Source organism: Orcinus orca, chromosome 17, assembly GCF_937001465.1.
Source record: "Orcinus orca chromosome 17, mOrcOrc1.1, whole genome shotgun sequence".
Classification (NCBI taxonomy): Eukaryota; Metazoa; Chordata; class Mammalia; order Artiodactyla; family Delphinidae; genus Orcinus; species Orcinus orca.
In genome coordinates, this window is record NC_064575.1 from 24,259,932 (window position 1) to 24,271,954 (window position 12,023).

At 38.8% G+C, this 12,023-nt stretch overlaps 1 long non-coding RNA gene across 1 annotated transcript in view; it reads left to right on the forward strand.

The window, feature by feature from the left end:
* Positions 1–1,308: 1,308 nt before the first annotated feature.
* The window catches only part of LOC117195392 (uncharacterized), a 32,279-nt gene continuing 21,564 nt past the window's right edge, over positions 1,309–12,023 (forward strand). Inside the window, exon 1 of the long non-coding RNA XR_004486679.2 lies at positions 1,309–3,392. This is a non-coding gene — a long non-coding RNA (uncharacterized LOC117195392). The remainder of the gene's footprint in view (positions 3,393–12,023) is intronic.

Below are 12,023 nucleotides of genomic sequence, written 5' to 3' on the forward strand. Positions count from 1 at the left end.
CCTGTGCTATACAACAGGTTCTCATTAGTTATCTATTTTAGGCATAGTAGTGTATATATGTCAATCCCAATCTCCCACTTCATCCCACCCGCTCCTCTCCACCCTTGGTGTTTATACGTTTGTTCTCTACATCTGTGTCTCTATTAAAATGGTACAGATGAACCTATTAGCAAAGTAAAATTCACTTTTTAGTTTATGAGAATAATTATAGATTTCCCCTGGGTTCCCTGTACTCACTGTTCTTCTTTTTTCTTGTTGCCCTCTTAGAATTCACTGCTGTTTGGTGGGTCACATGTGATGTGGGTTAGTAGGAAGAACTGATGAAGATGGTGAAGTGGTTTAAAAAGCTGAGTGACACATGTTTTGAAATATTGTGAAAGGCAGGGTGGGATGACACATCACTGGTCCCACAGCAACTGGAAAATAACTTGTCTTATGACATCTGGTCTGTCAGGCTCTTGTCACCAGATTATACGTGGACATTTACTTAGGAACAAGTCCATCTCCTCACAGGCTCCTCCTCCCACACTGCACGCTTTGAAAATGTATGAAAAGGAAATAATAATACTTTTCACAGAGCACTTTTTAAAAGTGCTTGTGACGCATGATATGAGGAACGAGATAGAGCAGGGCCAGGGTCCTTTTCATGGAACTGACATCCTGGTGAGAAAAGATAGAATACACACAGTTAAACCAAGTGGCATAGAGTGATAAATGCAGCAAGAAAAAAAATGAAACCAAGTAGTATGAGAAAGAGTGAGTAGGGTTGAAGACACTTTATATGGGATGGCCAGGAATGCTTCTCAGGGGAGGTATTGTTTGAACCCAAACCTGAATCAGGAGCAGAAGTTAGGCAAGTAACGTCTGGCGGCGTAGTGTTCCAGGCAGAGGAGGGCAACTGCAAAACCCCTTTGTGGAGCGGACAGGGGGCAGAGTGACAGAAGCTGATGGACAGAGAAGCAATGAGGGACAGGATGCAGTCTGACATCTGAGTAGGAAGCAGAGCCTGTGGGACCTGGTACTTCTAGTTAGGGATTTGCGTTTGTCTGAAGGTCAAGGGAAACCATGGAGGGTCTCAAGTAGGAAATGCCAGAGCACTTTAAAAAATACCCTAGTTTCACTCTCGGTAATGGAAAACTTGATATTTGGAAATTCTTCTTACTAAAAACAACTGAAAATACTGGAATATATATATATATATATATATATATATATATTATATATATATATATATATATATATATTTAAATTTCCTTAAAGTGACAAAGAGCTAATAAAATACTAAGAAATTACTTGGCGTAGATCTGGGAATCCAGAGATACAAGTTCAGCTAATAGGGCTGGTTTTGCCCTGAAGTATTTATTTGTGGATCCAGAAGAAGTGGCTGAGAGGCTGAGCTGTACTTTTGGCAACAAAGAGAACAATTGACCTTTGTCTGATGGTAGACAGGCTGATTTCATCTTCCATTGTCTTAGAAAAAGAGTTCATAATGGTTGAAAATTTTGTTACAAGGATGTTCATCAAAATGCTATTTATATCGGCAGAAAATTGGAAGGCACATAACTTTCTAGAAATGGAGGGCTGATTAAATAATCATGATGTGTCCATACAATAAAACACTAACAGGCATTTAAAAAAGTAAAAAGACTAACAAGAGCTTGGAAGAAGCCTCATAATATGCTCTAAGGTGAAAAAAATCCTGACTATAAAATATTATGTAGGGGAGTTTAGGATTGACATATACATACTACTATTTTTAAAATAGGCAACCAACACAGACTTACTGTATAGCACAGGGAACTCTGCTCAATATTCTGTAATAACCTAAATAGGAAAGAGTTTGAAAAAGAATAGATATATGTATATGTATAACTGAATCACTTTGCTGTACACCTGAAACTAACACAACATTGTTAACTATAGTCTAATATAAGATAAAACATTTTAAAATTATGTACACATCCCATTTGTGTAACATTATGTGCATACATGTAGGAAAATGTACAAAAATGTTAACAGTGGTTATCTCTTGGGATTGGGGTGATGTTTAATTTCTTATTTACTTGCTTATATATCTGTAATAAGAAAAATGCAAAAACCTAATGCAAATTGCTCTGTATTTTTAATGATAAATAAATAGTATATTAGAAGATACTGCAGAAAAGTACAAATAAGAAAATAAATAGTCCTGGAAGCCTCACTTCCATAGAAAATCAATATTAGTATTTGGTTATGAGGCATTGAAATAATTCTCTATAAATTTATGTGCATATAGACCCCAAACATTTTATAATGTTTGGGATCATAAAACACAGTATTCTGTTGGCTTACTTGTTTTTTTTTTTAACTCAAACAAATATAGATTCACATTTTTTAAACCTCACAGTATTTAACTTTACTTCAACTCAATTTTTTATTTTATCAATTTTCTATTGATAAATGTTTAAGTTTTTGAAAGTTTCAGTTATGAACAATGGTTCAATGAACATTCATATACATTAAAGTAATAAAATCATTAAAAAACATTTACAATAGCATTTACCCTTTAGATAGGTCCCCACAGCATTTACTCAGCCTTCCTTAAAACACAGGCCAAGTAGTTGCCAGGCTGCAAATAAAGCTAACCTCACAAAGTGGTAGAGTGCTGTAGCACGTGATTAAGGAAACTTCTACCCTACAAAATATTTTGCCCCCAAGATGCAATTTAACTGTTTTAGCAAGGAGCACATCTTTTCCTTTATACAATTAAAGATCTAGAGCGAGGGAAATGTTGGTTCTAAAGTCATCCTTTTTGAAAAGTTAAAGTTATTTATGATGGGCAGTTTTGCTCTTTCTCATTTGCTGGGCTTTACACAAGGCCATGATGTTCATTTGGGCATAATTCCAAGGGCCTCCATTCTCTTTCTCATCTGAGTGGATGGCTCTAGGTTGTGTGAAAATTATGGGGCATGCCACCGAGACCCTAGTATTCAGTTTAGTTTGTTTTTTGCTTGGTTATTTTGTTGGTTTATTGAATTCTCCAACCAGACCATTACTAACAGAAATACATGAGAAAAAAATCCCAGGAATATGTTTCAGGGTTTCAGAACAGTAGCAGTGAAAATAGTGTTTACACAGAAGTTCAGAAAAGTTACATATAAGAGAATAAAGACTTTTTTCATAATTTAGACAGAGTTGGTTTGAAAAAGGTTTTCAGCAAATCACATAACCAAATATAGAAATGAAGGTTGCTAACTCAGGCTATTGCACTAACCACTAAACTCAGCTTCCTCTCTTAGCTGCACAGGGCAGAAGCACAGGAAGAAAAAAAATGCCACTCTTTCTGGAACAAGCAGACTTTTGGAAAATGGCTAGTTCTGGAGCTTGACCTATACGACGCATCCTCCTACAAGGTGTGTACCACACCCAGAAACCTTGGAGAAATCATGACACAGATGAGATAATCTCAAAACCTTTTGATTTCATGTTGAAGTGATTAATGATGAGTTCTGATGAGAACTTAAATTCTTTACTCTGGAAATAGGTGGTAATTCTAGGATCCCAGAAAGTTTAAATCTGTCGATTCTGTTTGTTTGGGCAGTTGATGGGAAAATGGTGTTGTTTCAAGTCCACGTATCACAGGCACAAATACACATATTAAAATAAGAAATAAGGCACCAGATTAGAAAGAGGCAACACAATGTTAATGAAGGCAGTTATGTCCAGGAGGTAATTTTATTAAAGTGTCATCAGAGTATTTGCCAAGTAGAGAATCACATCTTCTCTATCATGTCTCTTATTTCACTATACATAGATTTGTATACCTGCAGTCATTCTTTTTGGACCTAAGAGAAATATTTTCTTTGTACCAAGAACAAATTCACATACAAGTCAGTTCTTCTTCATTGTATTAGCTTTGCTTAATTAGCAGATGAGGTCTTTGAGTCCCATTCCAATGTTAGCATGTCTGAATGGACTAATTGTTTGACTGATTCATTCATTCAATTCAGCAAATGTACATTGAGCCCCTACAATGTGCCAGGCATTGTGCTAAGAGCTGGACATACAAAATTGAATAAAGGTGAAAAGTCCCTGACTTCATGAAGTTTAGAGTCTGGAGGGAGAGATAGATAATAAACAGAACACTAAGGTAATAATTATAGATTGACAAAATTGCTGTGAAAGACTAAACAGGGTGCTTGATGGAGAATAACAGCATGAACCAATAACGTGTCTCTGGGGAGGAGAAATTTAAGTCAAAACCCGAAGGAAGAAAAGGATCCAGGCAGGAAAGGAATGGAAAGAGTATTTCTAGCAGAAGGAATAGCGAGTGCAAGTGGCACGAGGTAAAGTCATAGCAAAATGTAGACACTCATATCCCAGTCCCTTGGGCCAGATATATCTCTGAATTCAGAATTTGATTTGCATTTTAGAAAGTTAATATAGTGTGTAAATGATATCCATATATTTACCCATGTATTATATGTCTCCCATAGACACCTGGGGACAGTACCCTGTAATAAAACACATTAATATATCTGCAGTGGAACATTTAAATATTAACACAAAATGGGATAAATAAAGACTATATATTTTTTTGACATGGCCTTCTGTCGGTTTGCTTCAGGCTTTGTTGTCAAATGAGTTCAGGTCCAATTAGGTTTTGCCACCAGCTAAATTATGAAAAAAATCATTTTTCAGAGCCTTTTGGATTTGTGGATTAGAGATTATAGATCTGTAATTTCCCCCACTTTCCCCAATTATTATGACTAACATTCAGTAATTCATTTATTCAACACTTTCTTTTTTGAAGGATTTTCTATACATCAGGTAGTGTTTTGAAATGTCTAGAAATGTATTCAACATGACAATATTTATGTATTTTAAAATAGAAAGCCTACTTTCTTAAATATAGCTAAATAAGTTTAAATGTTAATTTTATACCAATATAGTAAAATATTACTAACAACAACTTTAGAGAAACAACAAGAAACCCCATAAGCCAGCACAAAGTATCTTGGTGTGTAGGCTAACTCAGAGAATCTAGAATAAGATCTTGTAAGAGGGTAGTGAGGGGCTAGAATCTACAACTGGCGCCCCTAAAAATCCTTTAATGTGATACTCTTGGAATCCATTCAGAAGTTCCCGATACTCACATTTGCTTTTGATAATTAAGGGAGCAATTGTATCTTTTGGATAATTCCTGCTCCAAATAATGAGTTTCAATTCTGTTCTTGCATAGTACCAGATACTAAAGTAAGAAATTTGTAGGCATAATTTCACTTAGTCCTAAAAAATAAGATAGATATGAATATTATTTCCTTTTTACAAATCAAGAAAGAGTTTTAAAAGCAATCTAAAGGGGACACTGGATCTGCATCAGTAGAGCCAGGCATGCCTGGGGTTTACCCTCTGCTGTCCAGGGTAGTAAAGGACCAATGACTGACAGGTGTGGAATGAGAATGCTCAGGCCCCTCGCATCAGGTTAGGACAACTCTGAAATGTAATGGACACTCCAGAGGTGTACAGTGAGCCAGGTGGAGCCAGCCTTCTGCAGAACTGACGAGACCACACCTTGCCTTGGTTTCCTCCTCTTCCTGCTTCCCCTTCTTCCTTGCCTTCCAGATCTCTCCCGACTTCCTTTAGCAAGTTGCTTGCTCAAAAAGTCTTGCCTCAGGGTCTGCTTCTGCTTCTGGAGAACTCGGAACAGCCCTGCTGAGCCCTGGGGAATTCCCAACCCATGGAAACCATGAGAGATAATGATTGTTGTTAGTGATTGTTGCTTGAACCATGATTTGGGGCACTTTGATAGGCAGTGATAGGTAGTCAGACCTCTCTGCAATGTTTCAGTACGTGTATGCAGCAAGGAGTTCCTAGCTCTTCCTCAGCAGGATCTGTGGCTCAGTCCATCCCGATCTGACACACACACACATTCCAGATATAGGGTTTCTGTTCTTGCTGTAGTGTATCAGCTAACACCACTATCTCAGGGCCTACCGAGTATCTGATCTGCTGAAACAGCATTGCCTTGGATTAAGGGACCCACTTGATAGTAAATAAGGTGTGACAAAGTGTACATGGCATGGGATCCACTCGTCCTACCATGAAGCACCTCACTTGGAAGACGCTAGCCTGACAGAGCATGGAACAGTCCTTTGAAGGCAAAGCAAAGATGAGGTGTGGTCCTTCAGGGTGTGTTGTGTACCACAGAGTAACAGCCATTACATACCACTGGGTACCCAATAGGAGGAGTATAGAGGTCCCAGAAACAGAGGCAGGAATAAGAGTGGCCCTGATCATCATCACTTCCAGTCACCTACTTCTTCTTTTTCCTTTGGATCTGCTTCTATAGTTCCTTCTTTCTCCCCCAGCTTTGGTGTACTTCCAGCAGCCACAGCTGTGGCTCTTCACGGGCAGACTGTCCTCTTCGGACTACTGGAGACATTTTTTTTTTTTTGTAGTACGCGGGCCTCTCCCTGCTGTGGCCTCTCCCGTTGTGGAGCAACAGGCTCCGGACGTGCAGACTCAGTAGCCATGGCTCACAGGGGCAGCTGCTCCGTGGCATGTGGGATCTTCCCGGACCGGGGCACGAACCCGTGTCCCCTGCATCGGCAGGCGGACTCTCAACCACTGCGCCACCAGGGAAGCCCTACTGGAGACATTTTACTTTCAAGTGAGGAGGGCTGGAGATGCCCTCCTTTCCCCACAGGGATGCCGGTGCAGTTGTGGGGAACAAAAGCCCTTGCTCTGAAGCTGAACTTGCCCTCTGACTACCCCCACGGAACCAGGATGAGCTGAGGTCTCATCCTCTCCTTTCTTCTGCTTCGAGGAATCTGACCTAACTCACTCTCCAGGGTCACAAACAAAATAAATGGTGGGATCAGGACCTAGGGTTGCCATACTGAGCAGATAAAAATACAAGATACCCAGTTAGATTTGAATTTCGAATAAACAGCAATTTTTTTAGTATGAGTATGTCCCATGCAATATTTGGGACATACTTGTCTTTAATTTTAAACATTGTTTATCTGAATTTCAAATTTAACTGGGTGTCCTATATTTTATTTGGCACTGTATCAGAACACTAGCCAAAGTCTAATTCTGGTACCTATGAGTTTTTTAATTAATAAATCATTTAAAATCTGTAAATAAATTCAATGCACATATTACAAAATTCAAAAGGTAATATTGTAACCAAGCAAGGGCTTTTGGGCAGAGAGCCAAACTTTGACAGTGGGTTTGTAGCAAAGTAAGTGTCCATTGCAGGGCACCAAGCAAGGGAGTGGGAGACAAGCCTCAGATCCACTCCAAGTTGATCATTGAGTTGGGAGTGTTTTAAAGGGGAAGAACAAAGAAGCTGGGGTTAATCATCATTTTGTGACATTTCTTAATTGGAGGTTTGGAAGTCAGGACGTCTCTGGTTTACGATTCTCTGGCCAGGTGGTCCATGGCTAGGGGTCTGTTAGCTCATCTTGCTCTGGAGAAACAACCTGGTTTGTATGTTAATAATGATTTCTATAATAGCAATTTTAGTACAGTAACATGTTATCAACAACAGCAATTTTAGTCATCTGACTCTGGTTGATTAGCGTTCAATTAGCACAGGATTGAGGTCAGAAGGGACAAGAAAGGGAATAAAGGTTTGGATAGAGAGAGTAATCATAAACTCAGCAGGGGAACTTGGTTTTAGGGGGACTCTGTTTCAACAGAGTAAACGATGTCTCCCTACACCCCTGTGTCCAGCCACTCAGGTCTCCCATTTAGAGGCTATCATGGTAGCCTGTTTCTTATTTATCTTTCTAGCAATATTCTCTGTAAATGCAGGTACAATTATATATGCATCTCTGTACTTTTCTTTATTAGTTTAACAGCCAATCTTGGAGAAAGGTCTTATCAGCCCCTCTGGAACTGCCTTGTTCTTTTTAATAATTACACAGTTCTTTAAAAAGGCTTATTAGTCACGTGGATTGTTTTCAGTCTTTTGCTTTTATAGATAACCAAAGTCCGGGCTATCTTGCTTTATTTGATTTAAAAAGACTCCAGAGTCTAAGTACCAAAATGCAGATCAACAGATTGAAATGATAAATGCTCCTAATAGAATTGAGGAGAGATGTAGTTTACTTGATAATAAGGTAGAGGAAGTTCAATGGATGCTATCTATGTTCTCTGACATTTAAAATTATTCTGCCCTCCAATAAGTATGCTGGAATTTTTTGAGTGGATATGAATACATTTTGCATGTAATCCTTTATAATAACTCCCCAAGAAAACTAATAACCATTTACCGATACAAATATGGTTATCATTTGCCGTAGGAGTGAGAATTCATGGCATTGTACTTAATGTCACCTGGGAGTCAGTGCATTTTCTAAAAGGAATTACTTGACAGTGGAGTGAATGCACAAAGGCAAGAATGTATTTTAAAAAGACTGTTTCTGGGATAAGCAGAAAGGCCTATAAGTCAGTAGCATTCTTTCTAGAAAGGCAGCCTTAGAGAAGGAAGAACAGATGAGAGGTAGGCTCCTGGAAGTTTGTTATGTTAATATGTAACAGAAGGGAAGATTCATTACAGGGAAGGAAGACATAGAGCCCAATTTGCTCAGAGTTGAGATATATGCTGGGTTTGGGGGTTACAGAAGATTGACAAGGGCACGTAGATCATCGAATAGGGAAGTTCTTGCTGGCTGCTAAAATGATGGAGAAAATGGAATGACGAGGTGGCATGCATGAAATTCTTGTTATAGACTGATATTTTTTGAGGCAACTGTGGGGTTAGAAATGTCCCCTGCCCCTCAGTAGATTTATAGAATAATAGACTGACATGGAAACAAAGATGCTCTCTAAACAAACACAGAATCATTTTGAACAGAATTCATATAGTACAGTATAAAACATAAGTAATATACATGGTGTAGATTTCTTTAAACTCTGTTATTCTCTGCTAGTCAAGCGTATTGAACTAGACCCTGAAATAAGCCTCAGCAAAAGCAGGCTAATGTAATAAGAATTTAGTTTAAAAGGGAAAATACAGGTTCTTTAATTCCTCTGTATCCTGGGTTTTTCCCTTTCCACAATTAATCTTTTCGCTGCCTTTCAAAACTCTTCTGGTAGGTTTAAAAAATCTAGTTCTATGATAAATTTATTACTTGGAAAAGGAATACTAGCCGAGTAGGCCCTATAGCTTTGGCTTTTTTTCTTTTGCGGTACGCGGGCCTCTCACTGTTGTGGCCTCTCCTGTTGTGGAGCACAGGCTCCGGACACGCAGGCTCAGCGGCCATGGCTCACGGGCCCAGCCGCTCGGCGGCATGTGGGATCCTCCCAAACCGGGGCACGAACCCATGTCCCCTGCATCGGCAGGCGGATTCTCAACCACTGCGCCACCAGGAAAGCCCCTGGCTTTTTATCTGACAACAAATGTCCACTGGGACAGGGTGCAAGTATTCTCTGAGTTGTGTGCCTGGTATGTGTGCTCTCACACTTTAGTTTATATTAAATAAATATCACAGGAACTGAAACAATCTAACACTCTCCTCAGCCACAGGATTTTCTTCAGCACTTCCTTAGAAGTGCTACTATAAATATACAAGCCGCATCACCCGCTTACAAATAGTACTTGACACCACGTGAATGAGTTTCTTGAACAAACTCATTCCTTTGGGGAGGGGCTAGAGTGCAAAAAATACAGTTTCTTCTAAAAACAAACAAATAAGCCACTGATATTTTTCCAGGCGTTGCCTGGTAGTACTGTGTGCCTACAATCCTGCTTCTTATTTCTTACTCTTTCTAGGCTACCTACACTTCATCATTTCCTCACCAGGTAAAAGACGGTAAAAACAGTGAAAATGATCTTTATTCCTAAATCTTCTCACTTTCCTGTCTTCCTCAGTCCACTGATGGACTTTCCTGTTCTCGTGGGTTGGTATTGTAGGGGAGGAAAAAGTTTTTCTCGTCCTTCTTAGGGTCCTTGGCTGGGTCTGAAAATTAAATTGACAAAGACAGATGAACAGGAGAAAAGCATACAAATTGTATTGAATTTTTACATGTACATGGAGCTTGCACAGGAGAATGAAGGCTGGAAGAAGTGATTGGAGCAGGAAGCATTTGTATCTTTTAGACAAAGAAACAATAAATTTGCAAAGAATTGACAAGAAAAAGGGGTTTGGGGTATTTCCCTGCTGGCACAGTGGTTAAGAATCCGTCTACCAATGCGGGGGACAGAGGTTCGATCCCTGGTCCGGGAAGATCCCACATAAAGTGGAGCAACTAAGCCCGTGTGCCACAACTACTGAGCCTGCAAGCCACAACTACTGAAGCCCATGTGTCCCAGAGCCCGCACCGCAACTAGTGAGCACAGGCACCGCAACTACTGAAGCCTGCACGGCTAGAGCCTGTGCTCTGCAACAACAGAAACCACTGCAATGAGAAAGCCACGCACCACAATGAAGAGTAGACCCTGCTCGCTGCAACTAGAGAAAGCCGGCACAGCAACGAAGACCCAATGCAGCCAAAATAAATAAATAAAAATTTAAAAAATAAATAAAAAATAAAGTGTACAATTCACTGGTTAAAAAAAACAAACAAAAACAAAAAGGGGTTTGGGCCAAGGGTGGTAAACGGTGAAGAAGTAACTTGGAAGATAAGAGTTAGTTTAACAAACTTGTTTTGCAGATTCTTCTGGTGCCTTCTTTGGGCTAAGAGTCTGTCTCCAGTGAAAGGAGAATTTATTTCCTGTGTTTAGGCAGAAAAGAAGGTAACTTTATCTGCATTTACTGCTTCTTAATTGCCTTCAGCTCAAAATAATTTTTATGTCAAAGAGGCGTACTTTGGGATGACATTCTGGTTTCCTTCAGCAAATAGGAGTCATGAAATTAAATAACTCTAAGCCCGGAGGTATTTGGAAAGGCCATTTGGTAGAAAAATCCAGGAGAAACCAACATAGACTCTCAGATTTTCAGGGCTGGAAGGAAACTTAGGAGAATACAACCCCATATCACATATTTGAATCTCTCTGGAAATATGTAGAATTGTTAAAAGCAATTTCTAGCTTTTTGAACCGTTAAATTTTTTAAGCCTACTCCCTTCCTACCTTCAAAACACTAATTACCAATTCCTAACTTTCAAACCAATAGTATTTTAAAATGTCGTAATTATTGAACTTAACACAAAAAAATAACATTATATGTCACTGCCTAAATTATGTTCATGATTTATTTATTTTGCTTTAAAACAGTAATTCTTTCTTTCCCAAGATAATCTTCCAGTATATTTTTCTATTTTCTCATTTCTCATAACAGTGAAAAAACAGATATTAGCTCTGTTTTCCTCTTCTTGGTTCCAATCTCAAAGGGTATTGAACTGGAAACTTGAGGGGCCTAATCAGCAGAGAAAATAAGATAAGAAAAAGTAAATACAATAAACTATTTAAAAAATCAATTCTGAAGTGGAAGGGACCTTAGTTAGATATCATCTAGCAAAATATCTCCATATTGTAAGATGAAGAGAGGAAGGTACAGAATGTTTGTGTGACTTGTCCAAGGATACACAGAGGCTTAATGGTAGAGCCTCTGCAAGGTCCCATTCACTTGACTTCCAGACAGGGCTCTAAGAAAGATCTCAAGAGAAACTTCAATGCATAAAGAGTGTTTTGGTTTCCCTCAGTTTATGAAAACATGTTTACTAGGCATTTGGATTCTAAGAAGTTATTTTCTTCCTTCCTTCGTTCGTTCGTTCGTTCCTTCCTTCCTTCCTTCTTTCCTTCCCCTCTCTCTATTTCTTCCTTTCTTTCCTTCTCTATACTAAGCAGATAACTCCAATTTAAACTCTTTTGGCTTCAAAATTATAGGAAATATTTATCTACTGAACCAATTCAATTCTCAGACAATTCTCAGTGTCTGGAAAGAACTCCAGAGACTCCCAGTTCTTGGCTATTTATAATAATAGAAGGGAAGCAGTAGTATAGGTAATCCAAATTAACAAATAATTCTTGAGAAATTTCAAACTAAATTAAACATGGAAATTAATAACTAGATTGATATATTAATGGG